Raw genomic sequence first — 17,835 nt, 5'->3', positions numbered from 1 at the left:
TAGAGCTCGATACGGCAAAGACAATAATTTTGATGAAGTGTTATAGTGCGTAGCCTAATTACAGTAAATTACATAACGCAAAATCTATATTTGAATATATAATAAAGACATTCACTCTTGACTAAAATATGCAAACTATCCTTTACAAAAATTCCAAAGACACACTTCCTTAGGCAGCTAATCTGTGCCATGAGGCATTAGGCTAGATTCAATTGAAATGGAATATAAGACTTAGCCCACAGACCAATCGCTGGGGGCTATGGAGTCATTCAGTGCTCAAAATAATGTTGAATCAGCTGTTAGGAAAGGGTGGAAGGTAAGATGGAAAAGAGAATATGAATGGAAGTATAGTAAAAGGAATGAAAGGGGGTTGCAGCTTGGGGCCGGAGGGACACTGCAAAGAACCTCAAGTACTGCCTTACGAGGTGGGGAATTAGGCTATTAATGACCCGGTCTGGATGAATGCCTCTAACACAACACAATGGACAAATGCCGCCTTAATTGTCAGGAGGCAGAAACTGCGTCCTAGGGAATAATGGTCTCCGTGCCATTGATTCCAGATTGATATCATGAAATTTAGGGTGTCAAGCCAAGCACTGGGGCACTTCCGACCATTCAGTGCTTTAGGCAGTGAAAAAGAGGGAGTTAGAGAGGTTACATATTAAGAATGAAGAAAGGAATTGCAAATCGCGGTAGTGTGAAAGGTTAATAAGTGGGTGCAGTTTGGGGCTGGAGGGACACTGCAAACACCCTTTAGTAATGCTTACAGTACACCACGCGAGGTGCACTCACGGCACGAACCCCCAACCCATCCCCTACGGGAATGTGCCACTGATGACCAACACAAAAGTTGGCAAGAACGAGAACTCTTTATACAAGTCCCTATTGATGATATCTAATATCTGATGTGTCATCATACTCGTATATGTCAGACATCTTTGATGCTTCGAAAAAAATTGTAAAAAATCTGTGTTCCCCTCTTTTACTTGCAATCATGAAGTCTACTAAAGTGGTTTGTCTCACGCAGTGTCGTATACCCTTTCTGCGCCATAAAAGAAGGGCCAATAACGATGTTATTTGATGCAAACCCTTCACATATAAAGGACAGCGGGCAAACTAACGCATGCGTGGAAGAATGCATTCATTTTCTGACGTGGAAAAATGAAGGAGAACATCCTCGATACTAAAACTACATTAACCACCTTTTACGCCGCCTAACTCACAAGATATTAATATGTAGTGAATATAATCACTTGTATGATTATTTGTTGTGAAATCTAACACTGGAAAATAGCGCTGTAAAGAAAATGACTGAGTGAATTAATAATGTAATAAGTTTCGTATTGTAACCGTGAAATGCATTTGTGAAGAAATGAAAAACAAATATTTTTTTAAACAATTCGATGACGAAGTCTGATGATGCAGTCACTTTGGTGAGTGAACACTTGCAAATGTTATTTGAGGGCACTGTATTTGGTGACGCTGACAGCTACTTAATGAATTGCTTACTGCAAATGAAATCTACTGACGTTATTAGCTCTTGCTGGCTGTGCTACACACACATAGCCCTCGTGACTTAGACGGAACAAACAGGAATTAACCATAAAAGAGAAAAAACCTAGAGCACGGTCGTTTCACTTTAGTCAACTACGAGCGGTCTTTGAGTCAGAGCTAACGTCAGGTTGTTCTTGACATATGCAAAGTTTTCTAATGAACTTCAGTAATCTATGCATACTATCAAGCGTTTTTATATATTTCCCGGAGCATGGCTTATCATGGCACTCTAAAACGCAACCGGGGACAATAAGATTCTTCATATGCCAAGCCGATTTGAGTCTTTTCCTTACCCCATACAAAAATGGGAAAAAAACACGTTAAAAGAAGAAGATTAAGACAAACTGCATGAATCTTTCCCTTGTGGTGGGTAAGCTGTTTACTTACTTCCGTCTTCTATGGTGATAATTTTCATAAGATTATCACAGAATTTCGCTGTAACTTTGGCAAGGGGCCTGCCAAGATTACTGGCCATTATTTGCGAATCAACAACATTTCTATTCTTTTTCTCTTCACTGGCACTTGCGGTTTACTTTAGAGATGTATTCACCAACTACTATTCAGAAATTTTAAAATTAAATGATAGAAATGTGGTCCAATATCCTTTGTGAACTATTGATTTCTAGTCTGAGCTGTGTTCTTGCACTGTGGCATATCGTCTGATGGCGATCATACCTGTCTTTTATACTGTGACTTTACTACTCTAATCGTCCAGTTAGATTCAAGAAAACAGTGGTCTAAGGTAGAGTGCTGTTAGGGGATTTGATTGGAGGCTTGCAGATGAAAGAATGATGCTCAGTGGTTCTTCATTATCATTCGCTTAAACACCTGTGGTAGGCAAGGATTGCAGAAACCCATTTACTTTCCCTTGGGGCAAGAGTGAGTAAAAGGCATAATGTCTCTCAACACTTCCAAAAGCCAAGGTGCCTTCAGGAAAGTCCTCCCGCCCCAACTCCCATCCCCAACCCCTTTTCCTCCTTACACAGCAAGAGTAGTAAGAAGAATAGGACTTACCTCAACAGCAAATCAAGAGAGACTGACCGTCATGTTAGGATGCTGGGGTGTTTTATAGGTAGCATCATATAAGAACCTCGGTCGAGGTGACATGATAATGAGGCCTTCGACTACAACAATGAGAGGATGGCAGCTATTAAAGGGACCGAACTGTGAACTGTATTGCATTTGTTATTAAGTTAAAAATGGCAAAAAGAAATACAATGACCATGAGGAGAATAATCTTTTAATCAAATCATCAAGCGACAGCAGAATGATCCTTTCTACAAATAATTATCAGAAGTGTAACAAATAAAGTATTTGTACCATTACTTAAAAATTACAGAACAATACAGATTTTAATCGAAAACTCAAAGTAAAGGACACACTAACTGTATACATACATACATACATACATCTGTGCACATACATAATCCACATCCTGGTACAGTGGCTGGGACGTGCTGGCAGTTCCACAAGGGTTATTAATTCCAGAACAAACATTCCGTTACAACCCATAAAACCAAAGTAATAATCAACCAGCTGATTAGCCAATAGGTTTCGTTGTCACCAGGGTGGAGAAGGGGATGAAGCTAGGACCCTCATGCCCAACATACTTACTCAGAACTGGAAGGATAACATACTTAGCCTGACAGAAAAAACAACAAAATGGTCACAGTCATTCACACTTTAGCTACTGCAGACAGAGGATGAAATGCAAAGATAACTTCCACAACATCAGCCTCTACAAAGCAGCCACACTAGGACTTCCTGAATATTAAAGGCCCTCCTTTTTCCAACAACTCTAAGTAGCACCTGACAAGCAGTTACTAAGCCTTATGTCTCCTAACAATTTTGTATTAGGCACTTTTCAAGAACCAACCATCCCTCATTCTTTCCACAAGTCTAAACAATCTCCAAACACTCTGATATATCCTTTCACTTATGATACTGGCTCAACAACCACTTTCTTACAATCTCATCTTGGCATCTTCAGACAAAGTCCCTTCCAAATCTTTGACAAACAACCCCAAAGCCCCGCCTTGCTCTACCTACTCTATGATTCACCTATTCTTCCATGGTACCTTTATCCATTATATATATACCCAAATACTTAGTCAAATCCATTGGCTCCGTTCTTCCATCAACCATATTAACTTTCACTCGTCCATCTTTCTGGTTTCCATTTATCCTCTCATCCTTCCTCTGGCTCACATTTACTCTTAACTTTCTCTTACAAATGCTTCCATACAGTTTACTGGCTTCTGCAGTTTCTCTTCACTGTTCCAAAATTAGCACTTTGCTATCTGGAACAATCAACCATTCCGTTTTCTTATCTCAAAACCTTGTACCTACATCCACTGACCTTTATGTGGCCTCTTTCATCACTCCATCCTTCAGGATATTCAACAAACACAGGGAAATAACACACTTTGTCTCAGACTCACTTTTACATCAAACTAGTTACTCTAACGCCTACATATTCTTACAGACATTTCACTTATACTATAAAAACTTTTGACATTCTCAGTAAGTTATCATCTATAATATACATTCTCAACAAGACCCACACTCCCTGCTGATTCTGTATTAAGTTTTTTTTCTAGGTCCAAGTATACCAAAAAGAGAGTTTTCCCTTTATTTTCAAACATTTCACATGGCCATTTCAAAACACATCTTGATCCACAAAAACTCTTCCTTGTCTAAACCAACCCTGTTCTTCCCTTATCAGTCCTTCTGCCTTATGGTGCTTCCCCAGAATGAACTGAAGTGAATTGAATGTAGAATTTAGGACAAAGGCTATGAATCAACTGTTAGGAGAGGGTGGAAAGTAAGATGGAAGAGAATATGAAAGGAAGTACAGTAAAAGAAACGAAAGAGGTTGCAGCTAGGGGCCGAAGGCACGCTGCAAAGAACCTTGAGTAATGCCTACAGTGGGCCGCATGAGGTGCACTGACGGCACTACCCCCGTACGGGGACTTACCCCAAAATCTTACCATATATACAGTACTCCTTCCGTGGTACACTCAGCAACGTAACTGTCCTATAATTCTAAGATTCGCCTTTTATTAGTTTTGCCTTTATACAAATATACAATTATTCCACTCACCTATTCCTTTGGAACCCTGAATGCATCCAGACAAATCTTACAAACCCTAGTTAACAACCCAGTCACACCATCATCACTGTAACAGCATTATGCTTGCAATCTCATCAATTCCTGAAGTCATTTCATCATTCTTTAAATTCTTTATTGGCCTTCTCCCCAACAATCGTTTCCACAAGAATTCTCAAACCACATGCAGCTCTTTCTCCTCTTGCATCATTCAGCCCTGCCTCTCCATCTTCAAAATTTAACAAGTACAGTACCCACTGACCCAGAACAACTGCACTTAGACTCTGATGGCATCTCTCCATCTACTTCCTTTATTCTGAGATCCATTTGTTCATTAAGCTTTCTCTCAATTTATAAGATTTTTTAATTGCCCTTTATAGAAAAAAATCATTCTAAGAGTTCTTGTTCGCGGTCTCTTTTCCTTCTTTCTTGACTATCTATCCAGCCTTCTTTCATGCCCGCACATAGCCTTATCTTCTTTCATGCAACAGTACCTGAAATAATCTTCTTTTTGTAATTTCACTACACACTTAACTTTTTACCCGTTCCTCCTCAAACCCATCTCCCTATTACCCCAAAATGGATTTTTACAAACTCCTCATATATTCCCTTCATTTACGTCTTGAACTCCTTGCCCACTTTTCGTATTTTTTTTTCTCCTTATATGCTCTTCTCACTTCTTATCCTACTCACTCAGCAACATTTACAATCAGAACTTTGCCTGTTCCTCTCTAACCTGCATCTATCTACCTAACTTTAGCTTTTCCTTCAATTAAATAAAGACTAGTATATTGGTCAAATACTTTTAAGGTATTCCTCAAGCCACTCGTTTTTACATCCAACTTGGCTCTTGCATCTACTCTACACTAACACCACTATACAAACTTTTCTTCACTCTTTTCTCTTCCCTTAGTATACTTGACATGTTAATATTCTTCGTTGGAAACAATGTACTTCCGATAAGCAAGCCCCTTTCCAAGCATATTCGCACAGGAATTTCTCAGTTCTCATTTACTCCAGGAATTCAGTGCCTACACTCAACCCAATCGATTTTTCAGCCACCTGCTTTTGCATTCATATCACCAAACACAGCCATCCTTTCATGTTCTCCAAACCCAGTGAGGCACTAATTTCAAACTCCCGAAAAGATGTTCATTCATTTTCATTCTTTCCCACCACTTGGCCTCAGTGTATACACACTGATACAATTTCTACTGTTGTCAAACTTTTCTTACCCACCCGACCTGTGGCCTAACTCATATGTACTCATTTACCTGCCCCCAAAGCATTCCTTACACTGCAACCAGTACCCGCATCTTACAGCTACATCTTTCAGCCACCGTTGACACAACAGACCTTTGTCCTCGCCATTCCTGCACACTACCCAGTCACCTTTGTCTCACTAACCTCACTATGTGATGGAACATCCAGGTATCTCTCTCTCAAAAAAAAAAAAATCAGCTGATATATCTCTTCCGCACAACATCCACACTTTTTCTGTTTTTCTGCAATATCATTAAAGGTTATGGGGCATTTCATGACTTTCACACCGCAAACAGCGGAGGGGGCACTGTTATTATCTATTCCAGGAATCCCACAGTAAGGACCAATTTGCCTCAAGAAAGGAGACATCCACCTGCCACTCAGGGGCAATTTCCACCCACCAAGGGGTCTGCAACCTTTTGTTATGAGCTCCTCTATCTTACTACCAACGTGATTGCAGTCCTCAGCAAATATAATGAATGACCAGCTGATTTGGCAGCCATCAATACCTCCCATAACGGAGAGTTGGTTCCACAGCAAAAACAACTGCCACTGACGCATTTACAATTTAACTCCTGAATCAAGGCACGTCAACTGCTGAATCATGAAAGAGCACAATTTATAGTATATACTTGTGTATATATGTATGTATATATATACTTATATACATATATACTGTATATATATATATATATATATATATATATATATATATATATATATATATATATATATATATAATTTGACACATACACCAAGACAGTTTGTTTTATATTCATAAATATTAATATTTGTGATTATAAAAATGTTCTGGTGTATGTGACAAAAATTCATAGCGTAATTAGCCACGTGTTACAAACTTACCAATCACCAGTAATAGTGGAGGTGGGTTGCTATCGATCCTGAGTACAAAAACGATATCTACTTATACCTCCCTGATGGATCAATGGTCATAGTCACTGTACTTTCGAGTTTCCCAACCAGGAGTCAGTTCGAATCCTACTGGTGACGAAGCACTTACCAATGACAATTCATCTTGGGTGTAAGTTATTCCTCAGGTATAGTGAATTGGTTGTTAAACGAAATTTGTTGTTTAATATTTGTGAATGTAGCCTATATGTACAGGTATATATGCATGCATACATACATACACACACACACACACACACATATATAAATATATATATATATATATATATATATATATATATATATATATATATATATATATAATATAAGTGAGTGTTTGTACATTTGCTTGTCCACTATAGAAATCCGAACCACTTGACAGACCCAAACAAAATTTTGCACACGGCCTCTATGACACTCCAGAAAGGTTTTTAACTCAAAATCAAACCCCTACCCCGTGACAGACATACAAACACAGACAAAACAAATTAAATTTTCGTTTTTACGTCACCTTTTCCTTCAGTATTACCGAGTTGATTTCTCATTTTTCTTCTGACACTCCACCTTTTATTCCATGCGCTGTCAGACGTATGGTTAACCTAAAGCAACACATACAAATCCCCTATAACAAATTTTTATTAGAATTTACGTGAATTTTTATCATAATTTATGATGAAAATTACTGATATAAGTGTTAAACATATACCTCACTGTTAGGTTGTATTGTTAAATTAAATATTTTTGGCATAGTTTCAAAAAATATTTCATAGCTATAAAGCAATGAAACCAAACCAGCAGGTCCAAAGATTTTCTCCCTAAACAGCTGTCCTCCTCATTCGCGCATGCGTAGCAGCTACTAGCTCAACACGACGGTTAAGATGTATGATGACAGCATATACTTTTTCTTTATTAGTTAAACGCAAATTTTCTCAATAATTCGATCGTTTCTTTTTCGATTTTACATTTGGAATTCGTTACAGCGACTACTTTGTACCGTCACGATGGCATATATCGTTATGAATTCTGTTTAAATGAGGTTTATGGGGTGCTTTGGCAACAACACTTCACTGTTGTTGCACGAGAGACAGATCTTCTCCTCCCACACACACACACACACACACCTGAGTGCAAACTGTAGAAATACAATATTTTCTGTTTACTTTGTTCAGTAGAGATGCTTTTTATTCTCTTCTGATAGAGGAATGTAATTTCCTTCCCTTTCCCTACCTGTATATATCATTCTGAGTTTTCCAGGGCAGCGCTGGGTTGGTCAGCTAGCATATATATATATATATATATATATATATATATATATATATATATATATATATATATATATATATATATATATATATATATATATATATATATATATATATATATATATATATATATATATATTATATGTATTATATGTATAATTCATATACACACCCCCTGCCTCCTAACATGGCCAAAATTAGTGTTCTAGTACATGACAAAAATCTTACGAAGTTAAACAATGGTGTTATCTTACGACAATTACGTTGTACTGTGTACCCCTTAACCGCGATGGTTGGTGTTGCTTCAGTGCGACAGAAACAATATTACGTTAAACTATTTACTAGGTTCCAATTAAAAGGGATGACATTCCCAAACACGCAGGGAATTAGCCTAAGCAAGTCCACAGACTAACAACCGCGGGTGCAGAGAAAAGGGAAGTACTGTATGGCAGTTAAGTACTGTGCTCTATGAACAAAATGCCAGTACCTTTAAGAAATCTAGCATTAAACACTAAAAGCTATTTTTCGAGGAATGAATAAAACCAATGTTTGTCAATAAATTATATATAAAACACTGTAATACACGTTATAGGTCTACTGCTCTGACAAGCCTAAAAAAATCAAGGAAATGAGAAACAACCAAAAAAAATAAGAATACCTGTTTACTGTTCAAAAATCCCTGACAATTTACATGGTATCATTTGTATTTAAGGCCAGCTTTATCTACATGGATCATGTCAAGAATAGCGAACCCAATATCTCCATGTCAAAAACAGCGAACCCAATGGTCCCCATGTGAAGAATCAGGACCCATTTTGAGTGGGTCCTGAGAAAAATGACCAACCCTAAATACGGCGAAATTGTGATTCATCTACACTGTTTCGCCGTGTTTAGTACTAGCCCCCGGGGGGATCAAATGTATTTCACCTTGTTTAGTACTAGCCCCTGTGGGATCAAATGTCTGGTACCGAAGTTTTCATGTCTAGAGCAGCGAACCTGATTATTCCCATGTAAAAAATAACAAACCCAATCGCTAATCTTCATATGAGATCCATCTACAAATTACAGTTTTTATAACCATTTAAATCGAAATTATCTCAATTATTTCCTAATTCGTGCCATAGAAATAAGGGAAGGAGCTAGAAGCCCTAAAGACTGTGTTGGGCCTTGCATGCTTTTCCATTCCTTATTTTTGTATATGCCGTATTCTTATTGCTACATTGTCACTGATATAAAAATGACAGTTTGATGGCAATACTTTTTGCACAAAAAACTTGAAAATCATGAGAGAGAGAGAGAGAGAGAGAGAGAGAGAGAGAGAGAGAGAGAGAGAGAGAGAGAGAGAGAGAGAGAGAGAGAGTTATAAGACAAAATCATTGACACACGAGGACAGAAAAAAAAACACTCGACTAGCCTAGAATTGAATATTATAATTAGGCCTACTAGTTGTTCAAAGTTATAAAGATCACTACCGCAACAGTATACAGAATGGCTTTGCCGTTCATGTCAGTGCTTTATAGTTGCACGTATGCATGAAATATCATTTGAGAGCATTTTGGGTAATTCTACAAAAGAGCTCTGCACAGAGGTATTTTATCAAATAATTTTTTTCATTTGAACATTATGGAAAACGGTTTACATAAAGCAGTACAGATAAGATAATTTGAGATATTTACCGTCCCTTGCTTATGTTTTCACGTTACCGAAAGCTCCGCATTGCGCCATGTTTAGCATCAGGATTAATAGAGTACAGGGTTAGATCGTCCCGGGGTTTCTGCACATGTTTGTGACGTCACTGGTATGCACCGTAGAAGACAGGAAAACAAAGAAATGAAGGGTCACTATGGTAATTGTGTGCCCACCGCATTCTCTCTCTTTCAAAAACTTAGGCGAGAGAGGTCCCCGTCAATCTCCAGCTACTGCTGAATCAAAGGATTGATATAATCCTCCATATGTCTTTTTCTTGTTATTTGGGTAATGCAGTAGGCCTAACCATGTAAATCTGGACCAGGTGTGACTTTGTTTCTTTTATGATTCCTTACATTCTTTGGTTAATATATGTATATACATACATACATACATACACACAGAGACATATATATATACATCTATATATGTGTATATATATATATATATATATATATATATATATATATATATATGTATACTTAAATGACAGTCTTAACTATCATCAGCAACCCACATCATTCAACGTAAAAAAGGATAAGAAAATTCTGTTTAAATTTTGTGCTATATATTAATCCTGGGACTGACCGGGTGAAGAGCGCCTTAATCCGGGTTAAGAGAGTTTCCGTGTTCTTCACTCTGGTGAGGTCAAATACTGACTGATGACTTTCCTTTACCTTACCCTCAGCCATGTGCAGCCAGACGACGTCGTGCGCGAGATTGTCCTTATTTTGGTCAGAAGCGGACTAACCCTGCACTCTATTAATCCTGGTTTAGCATCAGCCTCTCGGAGATAAACGTAAAAACAAAGAGACGGCAAATTTATCAAATTATCTCACCTATACTGCATTATATATACATTTTCTATATATTCTATATTGCTCAGTCAAAATAATTTCATTATAAACGATATCTCCGTCCCTATACTTTAAAGAAGAATGACATTGGGACACCACAAAGAAAAACGTAAAACAAGGTAAACAAGAGGGTCTGTGTAAGGAACACGAAATTCGGCACATCATTTACCAATACACCCACAATAAACCAGAATCACGGACACAGCTGAACCAAAGGCACCATGACTGCGAACTGAAGCCGGAATTTTAAAGGACGGGCTAATTTCCGAAATCCTGCATAAATTCTGAAACAAGCTACAACGAATCACGTTTCAGCATTTTATCACGGCCCCACAGCTCAAGAGAAGACGTTCCTGATGCTCAAGCCATGCTTACCCCACAATGCACTCTCACAAACAAAATTCTATCGGGAGCTCCGCTTCGTGAATCGTGACAATGTTGACATAAACAAAGAACTTAGAAAAACTTCTAACGCATCCATAAGACATGCTTATTTTATATAAAACCTTCAAGAGCATCCATAAGGACCTATTTTATGGAAAAGTTTCAAGAGCATCCATAAGAGATGCATATTTTATATAATAATTTCAAGAGCATTCATAGGGGATACCTACTGTGTAAGAATTCCAGGATCATCCTGTAAGGGGTGACGAATTTATATTAAAATTTCAAGAGCACCCTTAAGGGATGACTAATTTGTCGTGAGTTTTCTCGGTAGCTATTAAAATTTCTCAAATTATCTCACCGGCACTGCATTAACATCCTTTTCTAGAGTATACTGTTCAATCAAAAAATTTTATTAATAAACTCCGTGTGGCGCTCTTCTGCAGAATTGCCGCATTTTTTCTTACGTACATGTAATTAGATACTTCTTGAATTAAGCTATGTCAATCAAACTACACCTGCATAACATCACTCTCACTGTCGCGAATTTTTCCCCACGACTGGGAGGGTTCTAAGTCCGAATGGCATGGTCAGGCCTGAAGGACACTATCAGCAAACATCGAAGCGAAGGTCCATCAAGATCAGGTAGGGTTTTACAATTTTATTTAAAAAAAATAGACTACTTAATTTAACATACATTAAACTAACGCACACCCTTAAGGACCACGCGGTCCGGTACAAGACAACTCTGAAAAAAGTTATACAAAACTCAAAAAACCGGCTTCTGAAAGTAACAATTTTACCCAAACCATATTTCTGAACAATCAGACTACTTTAACCGAATATCAATTATATCAAGCCTCGGATGAAAAAGAAATCCAAAGGTATTAAATTAGCAACCTACTGTATATGAACCGGCTCTTGGCTGCGGACGTGACGACATGGAGTGTGATCAGCTTAGCATATGATATGGCCCCAAGAAAGACGTGGATCACTCCTCTACATGTCTCGTCATCACCTCGGTTCCTCTTCAGATATTCATGATACTGCTAATACCGGCAATTCGCCGGACACAAATAACACTCAGACAAATTTTTTAAAAATTGAGAAACCCACGAACTCTGTCGCCTGCTTACCACTTCCCCTTGCTTATCCTGAACGTTGTGAAGGATTGTCGAGAAAAAACGGATCTAGTTTTTTTTTTTCACTACACTCATTAACGTATAATTATTATTAAAGATAAGAAACATTAAAAATAAAACTCTCAAGTGTTACGAACTAAAATCAAATCAAATGAGCCTCTGATGTCGGAGCAGTGAAATCCAAACAACAGAAATCAATATTTCACCCTAACTTTATTCAAAACAAATCAGCAATGACACCTTGCGCAAGGGACTGTTCACAAATATTTTACAAATACTACACGCAGCCAACTGTCTTGCCAGATTAGCCTACCCTGTATAATTCACACTTCAAGTTTACACACAGTGTCAACAAATGTACTTCAATTAGCACTATAATTAGATGAAATTCTACTATTAAGAACATCCATTGAGGGCATTCCGCATTTAAAGCATTTTACTAACTTTATCCAAAAACCAATAATGATAAACAACCGACTCAAAATACATGCTTCCAGCAGCCTTATTTAGCCTCTGGTTACCTGGGTCTTTTTGAAGCTCTTTGTACAAGTTTTTTTAAACAAATCAAACAAGGCCAAACGTCATTTACTCTGTACGTACAGCGGCTTCTAATTCACATCCGTAGAGAGAGAGAGAGAGAGAGAGAGAGAGAGAGAGAGAGAGAGAGAGAGAGAGAGAGAGAGAGAGAGAGAGAGAGATTATTACGAAGTTGAACATCCATTCTGCAAAGAATGCCAATTTCATGAACAGCAGTAATTTGTCATGAATAACGTTACGTGCATAAAATTACCATGAAGGTGGTAATTAACTATATGCCTAAAGCTATATAAAGAACATTAAACTGAAAAGAATATGAATTGTAAGTGTTCAGAATACTGGGAAAATCAATAAATTCTCAAGAACCAAAGAGACATTACATTGCCTAGAACTGTGTTATAATAATCATATGAAAACTATGAATAACTTTTTTTTTCACTCGCTCACTAGAAATATAAACTTTTTTTTGTTGGCAATTCTGGTATTGGTATTTACTGACTTTTTTTCAATACACATTAATACGGTATCTTCAAAAAGTTATATGGTTAATTACGAACACTTGGCAATTGCAGACTAGGTTAATTATGAAAACTATTAGCAATTACAGGAGGGTGACACTATTATCTGTTTTTCACAGTCGACTGTATATATCCACTGCTGATATCATGATAACCATAAAAATGGTACAGAGCACGAGTTTCTGCAACCCACAATTTGATTCAATATCAGTTCAAGATATTTACCGACAAATGGCGGGAACCAGGACACGGTAGTAACTTCAGTTCTACCCAACATAGGCTACAAACTAAAGACAACATTTTTTAAATAACAAAAATACATTGTTCTGGTGTATTATGTTTCAAATATGATAATCCTCCTATTTAAAAATATTTTCGTGTGACGAAACACGATAACTGCTAAACAGAGAGCGACAGACAGGCTACGATGTTCAAATTCACCTCTCATTCCTAAGTCCACCTCCCCGTGAACTAACCTAATCCAGCTTTACCTACGGTTCGTAACTAGGCTATCCAGGTATTTCATTCCAGAATAACACTTCAAATGCATACACACACAAATGAAAACCAAAAAAAACTCCCTTACCTTTCAAAATTAATGACGTAACTCCCTCGGGCCCGGAGCATAATTGGAAAGCCATTCACTTGCCTTGTGGCTCTGCTGCTTCGCCCCATACAAAATATAACCGGAACATACCCTATGAACCTTAGTAAACTTGACAGTATATTATCCAGAATATTAATATTTGTTATGGTCACATGGGAATCTTTAATTTATTTGGCAGCCTAATATCTGATGCACGATTGACTGACCATGAGAGAGACATGAAGTTACTGTGAATTACACAGAGGCCTAGTCCAGAACTTCCTGTTGGTACATTAATTATTTCCAAAATGACGAATTTGTTTCCTGAGCGTTGCCATATTATTGGTAATTCATTAGTTATATCCATATCCCTTAAGGAATTTCAAGTCATACGCACAAAAAAAAAATCTTTCAAACACGCCTAGGCCTATGTGGCTAAATGCTGAACATCTTTTGTTACTGTACATCAATATATTTTCCATAATTCAGTAACAGCAGTACCACTCAACCTCCAAGGAGACCATAGGCCTATGGATGTACAGAGTCCCCTAAAAGCCTGACCTATGGTACTTGGAGCATCCTAAGTGAGTCAAAAGTTCACTCGGGTATGGGGGTCAATGAACATGAGAACCCATGACTATGGGCTAAGGCTTAGGGTAAGTCGCTTGTCTTCATGGTCTTGACTAACAATCTGCTGCGTAGGCTACTAATATCACACACAACACAACACTCAAATCCCATATTTCAATTTTTCTAAGAATAAATTCCACAACTTTGGACTTATAACTCTGTCCACACAACGAAAGTATCAATATGCGCACTGAGTAAAGCGTCAAGCTGTTGACACATCGAAGAACGAGCAAAATCTAATAAACATTGTCGGTGGGATTTCTTTGTGCGTTCGGGAAACATTTACAGTCTACCTCATGTAGATATCTTTCAAATTCTTTCTCAACAAATATTTCCAAAGATAGACCCAGCGAAATATCAGCCGCAAAGCTTATGCATTAATATGGTGTCTGGGATAAGCTTTCGCGTAAAAAAAATAAAAATAAAAATTTTAAAAATGCAATTTATCAGTGATGAGAACACTCCAATACAGTCCTTGGAATATTTCATAGCCTACCGGTAAGAAATAAACGTGAAACTTCAAAATCATTAAGTCTGCTTTCAGCTATATCAGACGGAAAGGAAGTTTCTATGAGATAGTAGGCACAGCTGATGAGGTAATTCATCTCTCAATGGAAAAGGAAATTGAATCATTCTGACTAGAGGTGGAGAGTCTTCCAAAATTCCCACAAGCAAAGATGACAGCATTTGAGCTTCTTACTTACAGTGGCGTCATTTCGGATTTTTTTCCGTAGGGGTGGGGGCCGAAGGTTTAGAACTTATTGTATGGGCGGGGGGAGGGTGTCGAGCAAAGCAAGCCCTATCAGCTGGGGGTAGGTGGGGTGCTGTATGGGCCGCCCCCATGATATTTTTGGAAATTTGTGCACATTTTGGAGCATTTTGAAGCCATATAAGAGCTGTATTGAGTAAATAAAACAGCAATGAGATGTGCCAGACCCACTCACATAATATATACTGTATATATATATATATATATATATATATATATATATATATATATATATATATATATATATATGATTATTATTATTTCAAAGGCTAGGGGGTCAAACCAAGTCTTGGGGGTGCCATCAGTGTCTTGAGGGGGCAAGTGCCCCCAGCCCTCCCACAAGTGACACCCCTGCTTACTTACCTCTCGCAAAATGACATTTGTGAGTTGTACCCAAATCTTTGGAAAGCTCTTAAGATCGCCTGCACGCTCCCTGTAACAGTTGCCTCAGCCCAAAGAAGCTTTTCTAAGCTCAAATTGATTAAAACCTACTGGATATCTACCATGGCACAGGAAAGACTGAGGGGACTTGCAATTACCAGTGTCAACGACAAAACTGGCAGCGAGATCACATACAATGATGTCATAAATGGCTTAGTCTCCAGAAAAGGCGAGAAACAAAGACGGTTACTAGTTTATTTATGCAGACTCACCCTTGAACCTTAAAAACAGCCATTTACTCGCCTTGCGCTCTGTCACAAAAACACCTGGAAATATTTTTATACAAATAAGAACTGCATATATATATATATATATATATATATATATATATATATATATATATATATATATATATATATATATATATATATATTATATATATATATATATATATATATTGTTACGTGTGAAGGGTCTTGGTTGATCATGTATTATTCAATTTACGTAATTTTTACGGCCCTGCAAACCAAGATTACACGTAACCTGTCACTTGAAGCCAAAAGTTAACCTCAAAGACAGACGTTAATTAGCCAAAGGTCGCCAGTTAAGGGTTATTAACCTTAACAAAGAATATTTGAGATGAATTTGATTTTAAACGCAACGGTTCTTCCAAACATTCGGACGCCGAGGCAATCAAAGCATCGAGATTTAACCTGATTTTGCTTACCCTAAATCCTAGGTATTTTACTGGAATAATGGGGTTGAAGCTAACAATAAAATAATTAGGCTTAATCTAGACTTTGTAAACACATATACCCTAAGTGGTGGCTGAAGGAAGAAAACAAAGAAAAATGTGAAATACAGAAAAGTACTAGTCAATCGACGAAGCTTCAACAAGAATCGGACTTACCGTGAACGCCGATTAAGCTGCGCAAACGAGGACCTCAGGAGTCGTATTCTGGCAGTCTTCCCAATTCACTAATTAAGATAGACGTAGGAGAGAAAGTAATAAAGAATAACGTTCGGGCACGCACGCAGGCGTCACCCTGGTTCCGTGACCGCTGGGATCTCTCTCACTGACCCGACCTCGCCGTTCTTCCAGAGGAGGACTTATACCGCCCGGCAATCCGACCTTGACAAAGGCATCGTCGAATGCATAGAATAAAGCTTAAGGGCCACCATAACTAGGGGTCATTGAGCGTAAACCCTCTCTGAGGCTTAGGTCCCTAATGCCCTAACATATTTTGTTTACAAACTTTCCAGCCTATGGGGTTAAATGCCTAAATGCTACCTATCGTGGGACAAAGCAATTTCCCTGTCTCAGTCAGGCTGATATTTCTATCCCTAAATGTTCGAGGGCTTAACAGCGTAAATATTTATAAAAGCTCCCCCTTTAAGAGGGCCTTCACTCCCTTTTCGGGCGTGAAGGTCTATACTAAGCAAGCTGTTCGCCTCTCGTAGGTTACTCTCCTTCCCTGAGCAGATTAGTCCTGGTTAGCCTACCTAGCTACAGAACTACCTAACCCTAGATAGGATATGAGCTATAATCACTACTTAACCTAATTCTAATAGTACTAGAAGGTGCTCACGGTTTTTATAGGCTACCTCCTACAATCAAGATGTGTTTTAGACCTAGCCTAGTGGTACATTCTATGATATTCCCTAGCCTAACCTATCCTAACCCGACCGTAGCACCAACATAAGAGTTAATATTCTAACTAAATTACAACATGGTTTATGTTTAATACAATTAAAATTTACTAGTTAATTCATGAGGGTTGCCTCATATGATAAATGGGTGCCTCACTGAGGTCTTAGGCCATGCGTGTCACGAGCATCGTGGCTCGTTTCACAATAGTTAAGATTACTGAAATTAGTTAGGCTACTTACATGATTACTGCGGCTCGGTGGTAAGTGGAAAGAACAAGGTTACTAAATTGATGTACCGTACTTTAAGGTGGCCTAGGCTATGCACAATGAAAGGAAGAGATCACACTGGCTACCTCCTCTGGGCAAGGGCCAGGATCACTCTTAGATGTTAGGGCACTGTGCCAAGAGGGCACTAGTGCCAGGAGGAGCTTATAGCTCGGCAACTACTGGGCTCTCTTCCGCCCCTTCTTCTTCTTCTTCGGTTTCCTCCAAGGCCTATCAGTAGCTGGCCTAGCAGGTGATGAGAGCACCAACTCCGGGACAGGCCAGAAGGGCTAGCGGGCGCGAAGTCAGGGGCAACTGCAAAGCTGCGGGAGGA

At 38.3% G+C, this 17,835-nt stretch overlaps 1 protein-coding gene across 8 annotated transcripts in view; it reads right to left on the bottom strand.

Annotated features, from left to right (window-relative positions):
* LOC136831258 (organic cation transporter protein-like) overlaps positions 1 to 17,618 on the bottom strand; it is a 214,002-nt gene extending 196,384 nt beyond the window's left edge. For 2 of the 8 annotated variants that reach the window (XR_010850816.1, XM_067091342.1), the window contains exon 1: positions 17,478 to 17,618. The gene's annotated coding sequence lies outside the window, so the exon portion shown is untranslated. Of the gene's footprint in view, positions 1 to 4,544; positions 4,593 to 13,807; positions 14,740 to 17,477 lie in introns of those variants that run through there. The other 6 variants (XR_010850820.1, XR_010850815.1, XR_010850821.1 and 3 more) reach the window with 4 other exon arrangements.
* Positions 17,619 to 17,835: the final 217 nt, after the last annotated feature.

This window comes from Macrobrachium rosenbergii, chromosome 48 (assembly GCF_040412425.1).
Source record: "Macrobrachium rosenbergii isolate ZJJX-2024 chromosome 48, ASM4041242v1, whole genome shotgun sequence".
Taxonomy (NCBI): Eukaryota; Metazoa; Arthropoda; class Malacostraca; order Decapoda; family Palaemonidae; genus Macrobrachium; species Macrobrachium rosenbergii.
This window is presented reverse-complemented; position numbering and strand designations above follow the sequence as displayed.